This window comes from Dasypus novemcinctus, chromosome 2, assembly GCF_030445035.2.
Source record: "Dasypus novemcinctus isolate mDasNov1 chromosome 2, mDasNov1.1.hap2, whole genome shotgun sequence".
NCBI classification, from domain to species: Eukaryota; Metazoa; Chordata; class Mammalia; order Cingulata; family Dasypodidae; genus Dasypus; species Dasypus novemcinctus.
This window is the reverse complement of record NC_080674.1, coordinates 122,706,651-122,725,193: the sequence shown is the minus strand read 5'-3', so window position 1 is coordinate 122,725,193 and position 18,543 is coordinate 122,706,651. Positions and strand designations below refer to the sequence as shown.

Below are 18,543 nucleotides of genomic sequence, written 5' to 3'. Positions count from 1 at the left end.
GAAATGCATTCCATATTCTCAGGAAATAGCTAGCTCATGAGCGGTGAGCAGGTGAGCACAGGGATAACAAAGAATGACTGATTTGCCAGTTTTCTTCTTTCACTGTCCCTTAACAGTGACTTTCAAGAATCTTCAAGTGATACGGCAAGATGCTGCTGAGGTGCTCTGAAATCAGTGGAAAGTGTTCTTCACTTGCATCATCCATTTGAAGCCCCATGCAGTTCAAATGAAGATGCCTCTACTAATGCTTTCTTCTCTGCACACTCGTGATGCATAGCAACCACATTTCATTTAAATATTCTTTGTAATTAAAAAAACTTTTAAGTAACACTTTAATGGTGAAATCAAACACATCTAAGTATTTTCTCATCCCATTACTAGCCCAGAGGCTTTTTCAGCACTCTTAAATTAATTTAGAATCCTATATCCTGTATTTCAGAGGAACACCATGTTTTTCTCAGAAGTCTCCTTGACCTTGTGATTTCTTGATTTCTCTTCTTCCCTCAAAGACACACAGTATCTTATTTTTAAATACACTGTGTCTCTAACTCTGAGGTTCCCAATTGTGATAAGCTTGTATTGTATATATTATATTTATTACATCTTGAGATTGACACATTGGTGTACTGGAGAAAAGGTATTCCTCAATGCTTGGATCAGCACAAGTCAGAAAAGGCCAAAGAAAAAGGAACTTTGCCCATTTCCCCTGCAAGTTAAAAAAAAAAAAAAAAAAAAAAGGTTGCTTCTTAAGTTTTCTGTGAATGAGAAAAGAAGAGAGACAGAAGCCTAAAGAAAGGAAGGGAAGAAGGGGAAAAAAATGGGGATAGGAAAATAGAAAAAGATAATCACCTGGGGTTTAGGCAAGAGGATCTGGGCCTCTGCCAAAAGCTGAATTTTCAGGGAATGAGTGAAAGAATTATACCAACAGTCCTTTTTAATACAACTGCTGCTCACTCTTCTGTGTCCCATAGCATTTTGTCTATACTCCTATTTACATGTAGTCATTATAAAAATAATGTGTCACAAGTCCATCTCTCCACACCACCATTTCACACACTTACATGAATGGAGGGGCTCAGTCCTTGTGTTTGGGAGTCACTACAGATACTATCACAAAGCCAGCAAAGAGGAAAGACTATCCAAGACTCTCATTAAATACCTATTAAAATGACAGAATGAATGAATAAGTAAATAAAATATAAACATATGAAGATGTGGATGAGTTTAAAAAGGGGGTTCAATTTTTTTTTAATGGCATGAATGGAATTGGCACTGTGACAGAAATTTTCTACCTAAAGGGCACTGTGATTTTAAAAACTGTTTCTAGAAACTTTTCTAACAGAGAAACTTCTGGAGGTTTCTCCCACCTTTTCTATACCCTTTCTTTTCTTCAGTCTCAAGTACTCCTTTCTTTTTAACTCTGGATCTGAATCCAGGCAGCACATATGTGTATGTGTGTGTGTGCTAAGCATAATGCATGTGTGCAGATGTGAATGTGTGCACATATGTTTTAAAGTTTCATTTTTTTTTTGATCACCAGTGCTGACCATGCTAATCAACAAAACGTACAGTTATTTTTAAGCTCAAGTCCCAAGAGACAATACCTCCTAAAGCTAAAAATGCACTCTAACCAGCATTCAGTTCCTCTGTATAAACAGCCACGCATCTGCCTTCAGATTGCTTTACACCGTGAGACAAGCTGCTACCTTCTGCCCCTTGTCTGATTCGGAGTCATATTTGGTATTATTTCTCTCGGAGCTTCGATTACAATTGAATTTTTTTAAAATAAGTACTGAAAAAATAAGCAAAGCAGCTGGGCTGGCAATAAATCACCAGAAAAATGTGCAGAAACTTTTCAGAACAAGCAAGTAGACAAGCACAGCTGTCATCAACAGTGGGACATTCTAGGCCAACAGGGCTGATCTATGAGACATCACCTCATGATGAAGGTGCTTCTCAGGTCATTGGACCCTGAAAGGCCTACTCACATGGACAAAGATCATCCCAAATCAGAAGGAAAACACTCTTCTGAAAAAATAAATATATATAAGTAAATATTTGAAGTTTCTCTTCCTACTCAGCTGATACTTCCATCTTTAGTTAAAATAACATACACAAGAATATACAATCTTCTGTGACTTCTACCAGTTTTTAACATGATGGAAGTAGCAAATCTGAAAAGACAGAATGTGCTAGAACAGGCTCATTGGGGTTCTTTCTATGACTAGCACTCATGTGGATGTTCTCAGCTCCAGACTAAGACCCTGGCAGGGCTGACCTTGCTCCTCGCTCCTCTCCAGTAGCCTGCCTTCACTTCAGTGTGTCATTGCCGTCACCTTCATAGTGGAAGGTTCCAGGTCATCTGAGAACCTCTGTTGGACACTGATGGGACATATAAGACACTAGGGAAGGGAGAGGATGGAGAGACACCACTACTGAGTCACATTCCCTCTTGTATTTCAACCACCTTTAAGCTATTTCTTAACTTGTATTTCCATCAATATGCTTAAGATATCCTTGTTTCTATAGACAAATCAGGTATGAACAATTATTATCAATATAAAAAAGAGGAGAGGGGCCTCTCATTCTGAAGTGAAGAAACCACATATTCAATATGCTAAGGCCTTTCATGTCATATTTTGCTTAGCCTGACCCAAGCCATTAGTTATGAAAATAAGGTCATTTGCAGATAAAATTAGGACAGTGTCTAAATCCATGTATGCTGAGCACATAAAGAATGCACTAATAGTCAAAATATCAGGTCAGTGAAATATTTGGTTTGATAAATGAAATTTAAATATTCATGAGATTTGTTAAGATATGAAATCTTTTGAAAATATGATATGATTAGAACAGACTATTTGTGGTCAAGTAAAGTGAGAACTAAGAAATTATTCCATTTATTTAATTTACATAGACCCTGACATAATTAAAACACACATGAGCACACACATGCCCTCTTTTCCTCAATAGCTTTAACTCTTTCAGGCCAAGTGAGACACATGCTAAACTGAAGCAATGTGCCAAGTTGTGGCTCTGAGAGCAAAGAGAGAACGCTGCCTCTTAATTCACTCAAGGGAGTGTCTCAGGCACCGAGGAAAACTGGCTCTTTAAGTAGCTTTTATAAATTATTGGTATGCTGCTTTTGAAAGAATTCTTTTTATCTCTCACAGTAAGGTACTTTCTGGCACTTGCCTCCCGGATTTGGTGGCTCAAAGCCTGAATGAGCCACCAGGGGAGACTGAGGACCTTAGTGAACTGTTGGCCATGGCCACAGATACTCTTCCTAGACAGAGAGAAATGATGCAAAGGAGGAAAAAGGGGTGGGTGAGAAATTGAGTGTCTTTATCTAGCAATAAGTCAAGCTCAAAACAGCTTTAAAGAAATTTAAACAGACTGGCTTTGAAAGGTAGCATGTGAGTCAGAGGAGAGTTCTATTTTCAGATTTGTGGTTTTGTTTTGTTGCTACTGTTGTTTTTGTATTTATTGAGAGGTGCTAAGTTTATTCTTCTAAAATAAATTTTCAAATTAATACTTACTGTCTAAACGCCATGCTCCTCAACACTGTTAAATATATTTCCTACCCAGCAAGCTCACTTGTTGTACTGGAGCCTCAATTCACCACTCTTAAGACTCCCCATTCCTTGGGTTGGTCTGATTTTATTTTTTTTCTACTTTCCAGTCCCATGAACTCCCTTTGTTCAACCCTGCAACCCACAGTAGCCACAGTAAAACTCTCACATGATTTCGACTTCTATTCCAGCTGGGATGTATACCTTTTAATTCAAAATTTCTCAAGACCTGTGTTGGACTTCCCACATGTTTGGGAATGAAGGAGCCTGACCCTAACAGTGGTCGGCAGGTGTCATTTTAACATTCTAAGGAGAATAAGACTTCACAATATAATTCACGATTTTAACTGCATCAGGTGGATGCAGTGGAGATACTTCTTCACATGTGCTGTGTTCTCCTTCTAAGTCAGTGTATAAAAACTGCATGTAAATCCTAGCAGAGAGATGATGAGAATTGAGACGTGTGATTACTATTTCAGTCCTGAAGGAAGTCAATCTCTGAGCCTTGATTTCCCCCGCTGTATATAACGCAAGGACAAGAAGTCTAGATACCAAACATTCTGTCTTTTTCCCACATGTTGTTTACATAGTGATGATAATAAATAGGGGCTACCCAGGATCTCTGCAAAGTAATCTCAAAATTTCCTGATGGATAGTAGAAAGTTACAGCAAGTCCAAAATCCTTGTATGTGCTATTTTGATTGTAGGCAGGCAGGGAGAAAGCCCTGAAGCCTTTAAAGTCAAAATAAGCAAACGAGCTTGGATCCCATATGTGTTGTTTTCCATTTAACTATATGCCTTGCAAGGATCATAGAGGAAACTGAACACACTGGTAGGGAAATGCTTTATTTTTAAATACTCAGGAGGACAAGCTCACAGGAAATTTCAAGAACGGATAATCTTTGAGTTATGATTTCATTTCATTTTGTGGAAGTTCATGCTTAGAAATGGACTTTGGAAGGTTTAGCCTTTGAAATAAACATGGAACAGAAAGAATATATATATAGTTAAATATAGTTATATATGGACCTCAACGTCAACTTTCAGTAACTTTCAGCAATGAACTAAAAATGAAAGTAAATAAATTTGGAGAAGATAAAGAAGATGCTCAGATTTTTTAAAGTATAATTTTCTTGAAATTCTAATAGACCCAACTTTCTTAGGGAAAGAAAGACCAATAAGTTTATGGGTTGGCTTAAAAATTATAATATCATAAGTTTATATTTAGGGACTTATTAAAATACACAATGGTGAGCTTTCATAAAAACTATTTGAAATTTCAAGGAGCTTACATCTGTGCCACATACTGTTTTCTTTCATTTTGTTCAAGTCATTTGAATTTAGGAGGAAATTTAATCTATATGTTGTGAATCATTTCCACAGAAATCATGAAAACAACACTGTGTTCAGTGTTTGATGTGTTTTCAGGGCATTTAATAAAGTTTTTATACATCTTCCTTCAGCCACAGGTGGTGACACTTTGAGAACTTGTACGTGGTGTCTGTAACTACTGCTTGCCTACGTAAGGGGTGGGAGGTTTGTGGACTATGGAGAAGGGTGGTTTAGAAGAACAATGATGCAGCTAAGGGACATTTTAAATTTTGGGCTCATGATGATGAAAATCAAAAAGCTTAAGTAAAATTATTCTGGTGGGATCCTGTACAATAATGGTGACCAAAGCATGTAAGGGAAATGGTTTACTCATGAGATGTGTCTGACCTCAGCTTTGAGAATTATTTCTTCCACTTGAAATTAATGATGCCTTTGTTCCTGGTTGGTTTTCATTCTGCTCACTTAGGCAGGGGTTTTATTTCTGGAGGGAACGTGCTCACCCAATCTCAGAAGAGATCCAACCAGGCTAAATTATCAGGCCTAACCTAGGAATGCAGAGTGCTCCGAGATCCACAATGCAAGAAGATTGGGAAGAAAAATGATTGCCTAGAATCTTTGTAGTAGCTTCACCAATCCATAATAATCTCATAATCAGATCTGAACTAATCAATTCCACTCTTCTTCTCCATTGGCTTCTAGTAACTATTCCAACTTGCAAAACCACTGGTACTTCCAACATTAGGAAAGGTGAGAAGCAAGTCTCCAAACCCTGATGCTTACCATGATTGGCCCAATTTGATGGCAATGACTGATACTTTTATCTTTTTTTTTTTTTTTTTTGCTTTATTGTATCCTATGATACCTGGTTGCATACTGCTGGGGTTAAAAGAAAGACATTAAAATCATGTCATATCAATTTTTAAAAATAGTTTTATTTATTTATTTATTTAATTCCCCTCCCTACCCACATGGCTCCCTCGTCTGTCTGCTCATTGTCTACTTACTCTCAGGAGGCACCAGGAACGGAATCTGTGACCTCCCATTTGGGAGGCAAGTGCCCAACTGCTTCAGCCACTTCTGCTTGGATTGCAGCTCACTGCAGCTCATTGCAGTTCATTGTGGCTCATTGTGGCTGGTCTTCTTAAGGAGGCACCAAGAACTGAACCTGGGACCTCCCATGTGGGAGGCAGGCACCTAAGTGCTTGAGCCACATCCACTCTTGTCATACCAATTTTGATAAAAGCAATCTGGCTTTTGAATTACACTTCAATGCTGAAACCATGTATTCTGAAAGGGACCACAGCTTAATTAATAGCAAACAAAAGCACCACATTTTACTCCAGATTCTTAAACCAGATCCAAAAGCTCAGAGCCACACTACATTAAAAGCCTGAAAAAGGAACCTGTTTATTCAGTCATTGAGAAGGCAGCTGGAAGGAATGTAACCTGGAGGTTACCAGTGACCTGAAGGAGAACACAGGTGCTCCACTCCAGGCACCATAATCCTGTCTGGAAGGGTTAGGGACCTTCCCTTCAGGCTGAATTGTGGAGAATGAGTCAGAGCTGAGTGAGGAGAAATTGGAAAGGATTCCAAGCTGAGGGATTAGCATATGCCAGCAGTTCTCAAACTGGACTCAGGACATTTTTACTTCACAAAAAATTATCAAGGATCCTCAGGAGAGTTGAATCTCTGGACTGTCCATGTGCCAGCTGGGCTCTAAGCCTCAGCAGAGTTGCAACACCTGCTCTCTGGTTCATTGGACTTACCCAGGTCAGCTAACAGGGAGGTAAAGACGGTCAACCACCACATCAGGAAACCGAGAGAGTCCACAACTGCAAGCAGGAGAATCCCATCCATCATCCACGTGGGATCTAAGCCCCCTCTCAATTTAGAGATGGAGTGGACATCACCATCCCAGGGTCCTCTGGATGGAGGAATAAAGTATGGATTAGAGTGGACTTACTGGTATTATACTATAGAATTATTGTGACTCTAGCAATGGAAGAAACTGTATCATTAATATGGAGACAGTGGCCATGGGAGTTGCTGCAGGCAGGGAGAGGGAAGATGAGGGCACATTTTCGGGACTCGGAGTTCTCCTGAATGATATTGCAGGGACAGATGCAGGACATTATATATCCTGCCATAACCACTGAATGGACTGGGAGAGAGTGTAACCTACAATGTAAACTATAATCCACGCTGTGTAGCAGTGCTCCAAAACGTATTCATCAAATGCAATGAATATGCCACACTGATGAAAGAGGTTGTTGATGTGGGAGAGTGCAGGAGGGAGGAGGGTAGGGAGTGGGGTATATGAGGTCCTCTTATATTTTTCAATGTAATAGTTTGTGATCTATATATCTTTAAAAAAAAAAAAAAGATAATTTAAAAAAAGGATCCCCAAAGAGCTTTTTCATATAGGTTATATCACTGATTCTTTACAATATTTGAAATTAAAACTAACTTTTAAATTTTTATTTATATATATTAAGTAATAATAAATCTATTACATGCTATCATAACTGACATTTTGTGAAAAAAAAAAAAACTATTTTCCAAAATGAAAAACTTTACTGAGGAGTGCCACCTTGCATTATTGTTTTACATTTTTGCATATCTATTTAATAGCTGCCTTAATAGAAGAAAGTTGGAATTTCATGTCAGCTCCTGTATTCAATTTGTTAGAGTATATTGTTTTAGTTGAAGTATATGAAGATAATACAAAAATATACCTGGGAAAAGGAGGAGTGTGTTAATGGTTTTCCACATAACTGTGGGTCTTATTTTTTGCTACCCCACTACAACCTGTCAAGTGATAGTTTCTTAAAGTTAAGTTGCAATTTGGAAATTTGAAGCCATAGCAATGACTTTTCATGCTCTGTTATATTAAAATCCCTTAGATCTTTTACCCCTACTTGATTGATTTTGGACATCCTGCATTGGCTTTCCATTTGGAAATCATTAAATCCCTAAACTCAAGGATAAAACAATGTGGATCTTCCAGCATTGACACATTGTATTATACAATTCATATGAAAACCAACTCACATTTGTTAATGTCAGTCCCAGTCTCACAGAAAAGTCGTTGTATTAGGAAACTGTCACACTCACATGATGGTTCACAAAAATTCTAATTTGGGGTAGAAATATTGAATTTTATCATTGACAACAAATAGTTATTTTCTTTGAAGTACAAGTTCATTTCATTCAGTTTTTGAGAAAATTCCTGCCAAATACCCAAGTCAAAATAACCATGGTTTGCCTTTCAAGTACAAATGGCATTCAATGAAAACAAGCGGCTAGTTCAGCTCACCGCTCACAAAATCACACAAGGGTTTTTCCTCAGGAAAACCATAATATTTCATTATACAGCAAAGGTGTTTTATGTGTACCTCCCATTTTGCCACACAGAATATTAAAAGAAGGTTTACGCCACTGTCTACGTTTAATAGAATTAATCATTTAAACTGCTTCATCAGGACATTTTTAGATGAAACTGGAAATTCCTTATAAGTGCATGACAGTGGGAAGCAGACTTGGCCCAGTGATTAGGGCGTCCGTCTACCACATGGGAGGTCCATGGTTCAAACCCCAGGCCTCCTTGTCCCATGTGCAGCTGGCCCATGCGCAGTGCTGATGCACTCAAGGAGTGTCGTGCAGGGGTGTCCGCCGCATAGGGGAGCCCCACGCAAAAGGAATGCACCCTGTAAGGAGAGCCACCCAGTGCGAAAGAAAGTGCAGCCTGCACACACAGAGAATGGTTCTGCACACACAGAGAGCTAACACAACAAAAAAGAAACACAGATTCCCGTGCTGCTGACAACAGAAGCGGACAAAGAAAAATACGCAGCAAAGAGACAGAACAGACAACTGGGACTGGGGGAGAGGGGAGAGAAATAAATAAATAAATCTTTTTTTAAAAAGTTAGATATAGTGAAAGTCAAAAATAAATAAATAAGTGCATGACAGTGGATTTGTGCTAAGATGTTAAGAGTTTTAGGCACCAATGCTTTTACACCATTAGTACAACTGTCAACACAGTGAAAAAGGCAAATAACATCTTGGTTTTCTTTTTCTGAAAATAGTTTTGACTGCTGAAAATGTCCTGGGGATCCCAGGTGTCTGCAGACCACATATCGCGAACCACTAACTCTGCACAAGCCTTTAGGTTGATATGACTTGAGAGTGAAATAGAAGATGTGCCATGTTATAGGATCCAAAAGATCTTCATTTGAGTCTTTGAGTTTTTCAGTTAAATAATCTACAAGGAATGATAATTCTTCCTTTCAAATATATATATATGCTTTTATTGTGTCTTTATGCACACTACAGTATCTAAATGTATTAGCCAGCATCCCCTAAACATTGGGAGTCATAGTGCTTATAGAAGTCTTTCTCATCCAGTGCTTTACTATTGGTAGTTCCCCAAGTGTTTTGCCATTAACCTCTATACTACTTGGTGGTTTGAGAGAGCTGTTTTTTTGATGAACTCTTCTATTGCTATTTATATTAAGATATTTTTGAGAATCGATGTTGAATTTTATCAAATGCATTTTTGGCATTTAAGGAACTGATCCAATGTTTTTGTCACTTGAAAATAGCAAAATCATCATGATAATTTTATAATATTGAACCAGACTTGTATTCCTAGAATGACACCTAGGTTTTATAGACACATGACCAGCTCATTCTTTGAGTCACCTCTCCCCCATTTATGCAGTTTTAGTGGAACACGCATTATTTGGGTAGAGAGAAGGACACAGGCAATGCCTAGAAAGCAACAAAGTTGTTGACCCAGAGATGGGCATGTGATCCAGGAAGGGCTAGGGTTCTTTTTTGGTATATTGGGAGAATGAAGGCCTCTTGTAAATGGCATTGCTGAATGTGGAGAATAGGAATTTCAAGTTGCTAACAGCCATCCTCTCTTCCACAAAGAGGAAGGGGTAGTCAAATGAGCCTGTGGGTAATTTCGTGCCTGAGGCTGCATTCATACCTGGCTCTCCTAGATCTATAAACCCAATGGGCTTGAAGGATTTTGAGATGGGTTTTCCACATGCAATCAGCAAAGTGTAAGATACCCTACTTGATAAGGGTTCATCTTTTTTCTTAAATTCTATTTGAAAATTTCTTATTTAGAGTCATTTTTTCAATATTCATGTGGAAGAGTAATTAATCTATAGTGTATGTGATTGAGTAGGTGGGTGTGTATTGATTTTGTCAGGGTAGAATAGCTTTGTTAAAAAGAAGGAAAAAAGGAAGAGAGGGAGGGAGGGAGGGAGGGAGGGAGAGAGGAAAGGAGGGGAGAAAAACAAAGCGAAGACTCGAAAGCTTACCTTCACCATACTCCAGAAAAGTTGAAATGGAATAGGCAATACCCGCTGCCTTTGAAGGTCTGAAAGAATTCCTCTGTGTAATCATGTGTGCTCACATGATCTTTTATAGGGGTTTTAAAATATTCTCATCTTTTTATGATTATTGATTTGCTTAGATTTTTTACTTTTCTTGAATTTTGATGATTCATATTTTCTTAGAAAAGGATTTCTTTCATTCAGATTTTCATATAAACCAGCTTACTCTCACATACATTTTTTTAAATTTCCTCTCTGCCTGTGGTTAATTTACCTCCCTCATTCCAAATCATGTTTGCCCTTTTTCTCTGTTTTCCTTTATTAGATACGCTAAGGGTTTATTTGGATATTCCTATTTATCTTTAATTTTTTTCTTTTTTTAAAAAATGCTCTTGGACATATTTAATAATTGTTTTTCTTCTTTCTAATTCATTAATTCTTGCTCTTACAGTTATTGATTCCTTCTTCCTGCTTTCCTAGGCTAATTTTGTTGCTCCTGTTCTATTTCTTTGAACTGCATGATTACTTCTTTCATCAACATTTAATTTCCTTTCCTGAGAGTCATCTCTCCTTGACTTCTCAAAGTCCCCTCACATGACTTAACTCCACCTATATCCCACTAATTCTTTTCTGTCTTTTCATTTTAATTCAGAAAATCTGTTCTACAGCTGGAATAGGTGCTGCTTTCTTCACTATTTTTCCTTGTGGTTAGGCAGAAAGAACATTTCCCAAGGCTTTTCAGAAAGCCATTCAGCCAAGCGCAAACCTCAACAGAAACAGCTCAAACAGGCCACCTTGGATCCAAACTCTGCACAAGCAGGAGATTAACTCTGAGAAATATACAGATGATTTTGTCAAAGCAAAAGCCAACTGGGGCTAGAGAGAAAGGATCCTTGCTGAAACACCTCATGTCACCTCACTTTGGGTACTGCCTTTAATCCTATACAATTTATTGAATTAAGTTTCCATTAATCTCTAACACTGCAATAGCAAAATGCCTTAGCCTATTAATGGAAAAAATATGCACATACATCACAGAGAAAACCAAGTACCTGTCCAAGAGCAAATTGTTTTTATAAGAATATAACAAAGCAGTTTGAACATTTCTGAGCGCACAGGACAGCCAAAAAAATTACTTACAGTTTTAGCTAAGAGACAATATTGTTAATAGCTATGATTTTTCTAATGAAAGCCTGTAGGTGATAGGTCTCTGAGAACTATGGTTCTCTTCAAGTTCTGGGGTTGGTTGGGGAGGGGCTGCAGGGAAAGGTAGAGAATGTGTTTCAAGATGTACCTTGAAATAATTCTGTATCAAAACCAGAAAAGGAATTTCTAACTGGTTGACTTAGGATTGCTAAATTATGGGGGGAGGAGGGGGTGCAATAATATATTCAGATGATTTCCAATAAACCATTTCTAGGCTATTGTGTCATTAATACAAGGATTAGGGTGTCCCCAAAAGGCCTTCAACAAGGGAGACCGTAACTGTGTCAAAAGAGCCATTATACTGTAGTCTTGGTGATTTGGAGATTGTGGGAGTGGCTGGACCTAAGGAAGAGCTGCCAGTAGAGAAGGACCATAACCAAATTGGATTTCGTTTTGTCACTGCATGGGTATGAGTTGTTAATCTGTTTTTGCTTTCTGTTTTGAATAAAGAAGAGGAAATTATGTTCCTCTGAAAAAATTTCTACCCACCCTTAAACTCCCCTGCGATTACAGTTGAACAAAAAATGTGTCCTCTCTTTCCTAAACCAAAACGGCCGGCTCCTGTTGTGGGGTATTGAACAGCTGCTGTCTAATGTGCCAGGAGAGAGGGCTGCAATTCAGGGATTAATTGAAGTAATTTCGCTGGAAACATAGAGTATATCTTGTGTGGGTAAATCACTCTGCAAAGACCAGATGAACTTTGTAAAATCTTACCCAGACCTCATTTCCTAACAGTAGAAACTTAAAAAGCCTTCAGCCAAGGGTGGATCCTTGGTAATAATTTCCATAGTCTATTTAAATAGTACATTTGGTTTTTACTCTGTTACTATTCCCATTTTAGATACAAGAAATCAGGACTCCGAAAGTCAAATGAATTGCTCAAAGACACCCTGTTTTCTGCGAGTGGCAAGACGGGTACAGGGGCGGCAGATGTCAAAGCTCATGCTCTTGTCAATGGCATCGAAATGCAGAGCCACGTGGAGGAGGCAAAATGAGGGCAGCAAACCAGCTGGTGCAGTCTTCCCTAAAGCACCCTCAGGACACCGGCCCTTACACAGATCTCCTTCTCTCTCCATCTTTCAAATGTGTTTGCTCATTCTCCCAGCCCCAGCATCTTCTGTACAAAAGAACACCAATATAAAATATACTTTATTTTTCTCTCATTTAATGTTCTTGTTTAAAGCTAAGTCTATTTGAAGATAATGATTACTAACATTTGTTAAATGTTTATTTTAGTGGACATTGTTCTAAGCACTTGATATGTATTATCTATTTTAATTTTCCCCACAGTCCTATGAGAAAGGGTACTATTATCCCCATTTGCAAAGTAAGGAAATCAAGACAGAAAAGTTAAACAACTTGCATTGTTTACAAGGCTGGAAACTACTGAAGCTGGGGTTTAAACTGAGATCAGACCTGTACTCTAATCTTCCTCTGTAAAGAAGCATATTTTATTTCTTTGGCTTTGGAGCTTAAAGGGTACATACTGGGAATAAAAATAGGAAATGAAGGCAAAAGGGAGGGAAGGTGGAAGGGATGATAGAAGGATGAATGAGGAATGAAAGAGAGAGCAGAAGATTTGGTTAGGTGGAGCCCAGTAGAGTAGCACTGTTAAAATGAAAAAAAGATACACATTTGTCTAATCCAATAACTTAAGAGAATGATTGGGGAGTTTGGAAAATAAGCCATAGTCTAGTTTTTCTCTTGTTATCTGAAGATAATTAGTCTTTTGTTTCCATAGTCTCTGTTTTGTCTTCCAATATTGAAACCATCATTCAGGTCCTATCAAAACTTCCATCATCTAGCCATTATGTAAAAGGCAGAAGAAGTTTGTGAAAACTAAACTTCCTTTCATGGAGAAGAAAGACTTTTTAAAAAATACGGAGCTAATTTATTTAAGTGATGACTCAAGAAACTAATTATCATCTACAAAAACAAGAAGAACCTAGGCACAGGGAAAAAATACAGGCTTTGTTTCAAAAGTGGGGCAGCTGAAAACATATCAAGATACGTTCTTCCTGGCTTCAGAGAAGCCCACATCCTTATTCAATTTGATTATTTATATTTACTTAGAACCATGAAATACACATCAATCCCACTCAGCCTGTTTCAAAAGGAAAGGATATTGCCAGGGCATGGGTGACAGCACAATGGAGTTATCTAGCAGCAGCTTAGACTGGAGTCCACATAATTAAGAAAAGAAGCATCAATGCTGAAAGTTAAACCACAAGAAATCCTGGTCCAAAGCAGTCAAATCAGGCAGATACTGAGTCACATAGAAGCCAGCTCAATCCCCTGACCCCAAGATGATGGTGCCTTACCAGGGAGTCCTCTTCTCCAGTCCCTTCTGCCTTCAAGTTCTCTGCTCCTATGCAAAGCTAGTTCTCACTCCTTTTTCAAGGATTGTTGTCTCTTCTGTCCCACCTCTCTGCTCTGCTCTCAATCAGATCCAGACCATTGCCTTAATTCTCAAACAAAGACACACACTCACAAACATACACACAAACACACACACCAGATACTAAAAGATTTTTGCACTGAAGATATGGCTGGAGAGACAAATGGATTTAATTCCTAGCAATAAAAGCCACTTAAAATCTAAAAATTCTTCTTTCATCTCTCCATGTTGTTCAGTAATCCACTCCCTCCTTATTCCCCACACCTCTCACCAAAAAGTTACCTTTTTTCCCTCTGAAAAAAGAAGAGCAGATTAGAGTCATATCTGTTTATTTCATTATAATTTATACCCTAGGGGACTCATGTTACAAATTCCGAAATATTTATCAGGCTATTTTATAAATAAAAACAGCTCCCCACCTGACATTGAAGCTATCCTTTTATTGTTATGATTTATTTTTTAAATCCAGCTTCAAAGTCAAGTTGGCTTTCATTTGATGTATCCTTTTCTTTCTGACCTCCAAATGCCAGGTATTCTTACCTCATCATGTGTTTATTATTCTCTTTTCCGATCTAATCTTATCAAGTCTCAGGACATTAAATGACAAATAATCTACTGATTTACAAATTTGTATCTTCAGCCTTTATCTCTCCCAGAATCATAAAGTCCTATATCCAATTCCTCTAGATCTCCCTTGGATGGCTAATAGGCACACAAAACTCAACATATTCTCTAAACCTGTTCTTCCTCCAGTGTTGTCCATCTCAGTCGATTCTGCCTTAGATATATGTCACGTATCTGACCACTTCTCCCTGCCTCCACCACTAAAGAAATCACCATTATCTTTTTCCTGGACATTGTAATTGTTGCCTAATTGTTTCTCTGCTTCTCATTCTGCCCTACAGTCTCATCTCCACACAGAAGTCAGAACGATCCTTTCAAAACATAAATTAATGCATGCCACCCTACTCAAAAGTCTTCGATGGCATCTGTATTAGCCAGGGTTCTCCAGGAAAACAAAATCAATAGAAGATATCTATCAAATATTATGAGATTTTATAAAATTATCTTATGCAACTGTGGGGACACATATGTCCAAATTCCATAAGTCAAGCTGTAAGATGGGAACTCTGATGAGTTTTCAATGAATTCTCCAGGAGAGGCTTGCTGGCAGAAGTAGAGATGGAAATTCTCCCTTCTGACTGCTGAAATCATTTCTTCTCCTTTTAAGGCCTTCAACTGATTGGATGAGATGTCTCTCATTGCTGAAGGCAATCCCCTCAGTTGATTGTAGATGTAATCAGCCATTAATGCAACCAACTCACTAATGATTTCAGTCCATGAAATGTCCTCACAGTAACTATTAGGCCAGTGCTTGCTTAACCAAACAACTGGGCACAATTACCTGGCCAAGTTGACACTTGATCCTAACCATTGCAACATCCTTTTTAACCCATAAAATCAAAGAATCTACCACCTCCCTAAGGCCACATAACCCCTGGCTCCTGTCTACCTTTCTGAATTTTGGGGGAGACCATTTTCAAAGAGATTCTCACATTTCTGCATGTCTTAAAAGTGAGGCACAAACTTTTGTTCCAGACAATATCCTTTTTATAGATATGTGTATAGCAAAAAGAATTAAAAGCTAAAGAGACTGGTCTCTTTCTCTGGAGAAAAAGGAAGCTACGCTTACCTTTCATTATTAATAATTTGGGTTCCTTAAGCTCAGGGTTCCTCTCCTGTAACACAACTGTGTGTACAGGTATCACCCATATCATATTGCCCTGTAGGAATTGGGGTCAGGGAACTGACATAAAAATGCTGATATTATGGCTACTGCTATTGTTGTAATAAATTGTTCTTCATCTCCGACCTGGGAGTCTTGTATACCCGGTGCCGCTGATAAGGACAGGAGTGGTCACAGAAGAACACAGAGTGAATGGACAGAGAGAACAGACAACGTGGGTTTGGGGGGGGGGGGGAGGGGAGGGAGAGAAATAAATAAAAAATATAAAAAAAAAAAAGACTATATTTCCTATAATTCTTCCCATTTTTCATTAGCCTCTACCCATACTAAACAACTTACAATTCTGTGAGATCACCAAATATGATCTTGGTACAGGATATTTGTACTTGTAGTACCTTCATTTCTTTTTCCCATGTATTTATAAGGTTTAAACCATCTCTTCTTTGCTGCTTTTCCTCAACTGCCAAGTCCTCAGAGAAGCCTCCCCGAACTAATCTCTAATACACCACTCCTCACTCTCTATCTTTTGATTTATTTTATCTTTCTGCATAGGACTGGTTATATAATGAATACAGTTGATGGTTTTCTTGTTGTCTGTCTCCTGCACTAGAATATTATTATATGAGGACAGGAACTTAATATATCTTGTCCTTCATTTCATGCCCAATGCCTAGGAAAGGACTTGATATCTACTTGTTTTTCAACAAATATTTCTTAGCTCAATAAGAAATGTCTTCTAGAATATAAATTCCTAAAGAATAATAATAATAAGTCACATTGAGTGACAGCAGCAAAAATAGTGGAGTAAGTAACTCCAAAGTCTGCCCAAACAAAAAAAGCAATAAAAAAAAAAAAAAACCACCACCTGGCAAAAAGAGTAGATTAAACATTTTTGAAACTATGGAAACCAGCCAAAAACTGCACCAACTCAGGGAGTGCAGATTCAAGTAAAACAACGGAATCTTAGTAAGAATATCATGCTTTGTAGCATTTAACATGTCTTAGGCCCATACCCACTCACCAGCATAACAGTAGCCTTGAAAATGATGGCATACATTCCCTGTAAAGGCACCAGAGGAAGCAGCTTGCACTCATTGGCAAAGAATAGTCCTTAATTGATCTCTGTGGTGGCTTCCTGAAGACCTGCACAGGATGACTTCACCTTGTCTAACTCAGGAATCACACAGTGCTAAAACTGATGCCCAGGTTGCATTTGTCAAAAACATTCACAAGCAAATGTTTTAGTCACTGAAGCTTGCGGAAATAGATAACAGATGAGGCAAACAATCAACTAACCAAAGAGCTTGGGAGAAAAGGCTAGGGAATGAGATGCTTTGAGGAAATAAGGGTTTTAAAAACCTCCAGAAGGTAACCCAATGCACATGCCTAGGGCTGTGCACATGCTCAGAAAAGACTTGAGAAGGTCTCTACCTGACCTTGAGGCTCTGAGCCAGCAAGAAGTGAAGGCTAAAGCAGGGTTTCACAGAACTACCTGGCTGAATGTTGAAATCATGCCCCAACTCACACACACAGAGTTGCTGCAAAACTGGGAGATTGTTCTAAGTACTTAAGTAAATCTCTTTCTAATTATTACCTTACCACTAAGCTAATGGAACAGAAACTAACTATTGTACCCACACAGAACAAAGAATACACACTTTAGAAAATTAGTTTGGAAAAGTCAATAAATGCACAATTGGCAATAATTATAACAAGCATTAACAACATACCCTGGAGAGCAGGCAGAATGTGATTTCTGGAATTGCAACATTGTAATATTCAAAATGTCCAGTCTTCAAATAAGTTTAAATCAAGTAAAGAAATGAGAAAGAATGACCCACATACAGGAATAAAGCAATCAAACGAAAGAGGCCCTGAGAAAGCACAGACATTAAACTTACTGATATAGTTTTAAATCAGCTATTTAAAATATGCTCAAAGGGATAAAGGAAATGATGTCTAAATGACTAATTAAAGCATGAGAAGAATGTCTAATCAAATAGAGAATAACAATAAAGTAATTGAAATTATAAAAAATAACCAGAGAATTATGGAGTTGAAAAGTACCATAAGTCATGAAAAATTCATCAGAGGGGCTCAAGAACAAATTCAAGCAGGCAAAAGAAAGAATCAGCAAACTTGAAGATAGGTCAGTCTGAGGAACACAAAAGCAAAGAATAAAGAAAATGAACATCACTAAAGAGCTCCCTAGGACACCATCAAGTGTACCAGCATACACATAATGACAGTCACAGAAAGAAAGGAGAAATGGACAGAGAGATTATATTCCCAAATTGATGAAAAACACTAATCTACACAGTCAAGAAGCTAAACAAACTCAACATAGGATAATTTAAAAGGAATCCACACAAATTCACATCATAGCTGAAACACAGAGAGAATCAGGAACACAGAAAAAAGATGACTCATCATGTACATGGAATAAATCAATAAAATTAACAGTTGTTTCTTATCAGAAATCATGGAAGCCAGAAGGTCGTGAGATGACACATTCAAACTGTTTAAAGAAAAAGCTTGCAACCAAGAATTCTATATTTGGAAAAACTATCCTTCAAAACTGAAGGAGATGTGGTTACCAAATATTTTCTCCCATTGATTAAGTTGTCTTTTTGCCTTCATAATAAAATCCTTTGAGGAATGAAAGTTTTTCATTGTGATGAGATCCAATTTACCTATTTTTTTCTTTTGTTGTTTGTGCTTTGGGTGTAAAGTCTAAGAAATCATTGCCTAATACAAGATCCTGAGGATGCTTCTTTGCATTTTCTTGTAGGAGTTTTATAGTTCTGGCTCCTATATGTAGGTTTTGGATTCATTTTAAGTTAATTTCTATATATGGTAGGAGGTATGAGTTCACCTTCATTCTTCTTTTTCCAAAATTTATTTTATTTATTTATTTCTCCCCACCCCCCTCATTT

General features: G+C 37.9%; 1 long non-coding RNA gene across 1 annotated transcript in view; it reads left to right on the top strand.

Annotated features, from left to right (window-relative positions):
* The window catches only part of LOC111766269 (uncharacterized), a 61,991-nt gene extending 49,075 nt beyond the window's left edge, over nt 1-12,916 (top strand). Inside the window, exon 4 of the long non-coding RNA XR_009180932.1 lies at nt 12,304-12,916. This is a non-coding gene — a long non-coding RNA (uncharacterized lncRNA). The remainder of the gene's footprint in view (nt 1-12,303) is intronic.
* The last annotated feature ends 5,627 nt before the right edge of the window (nt 12,917-18,543 follow it).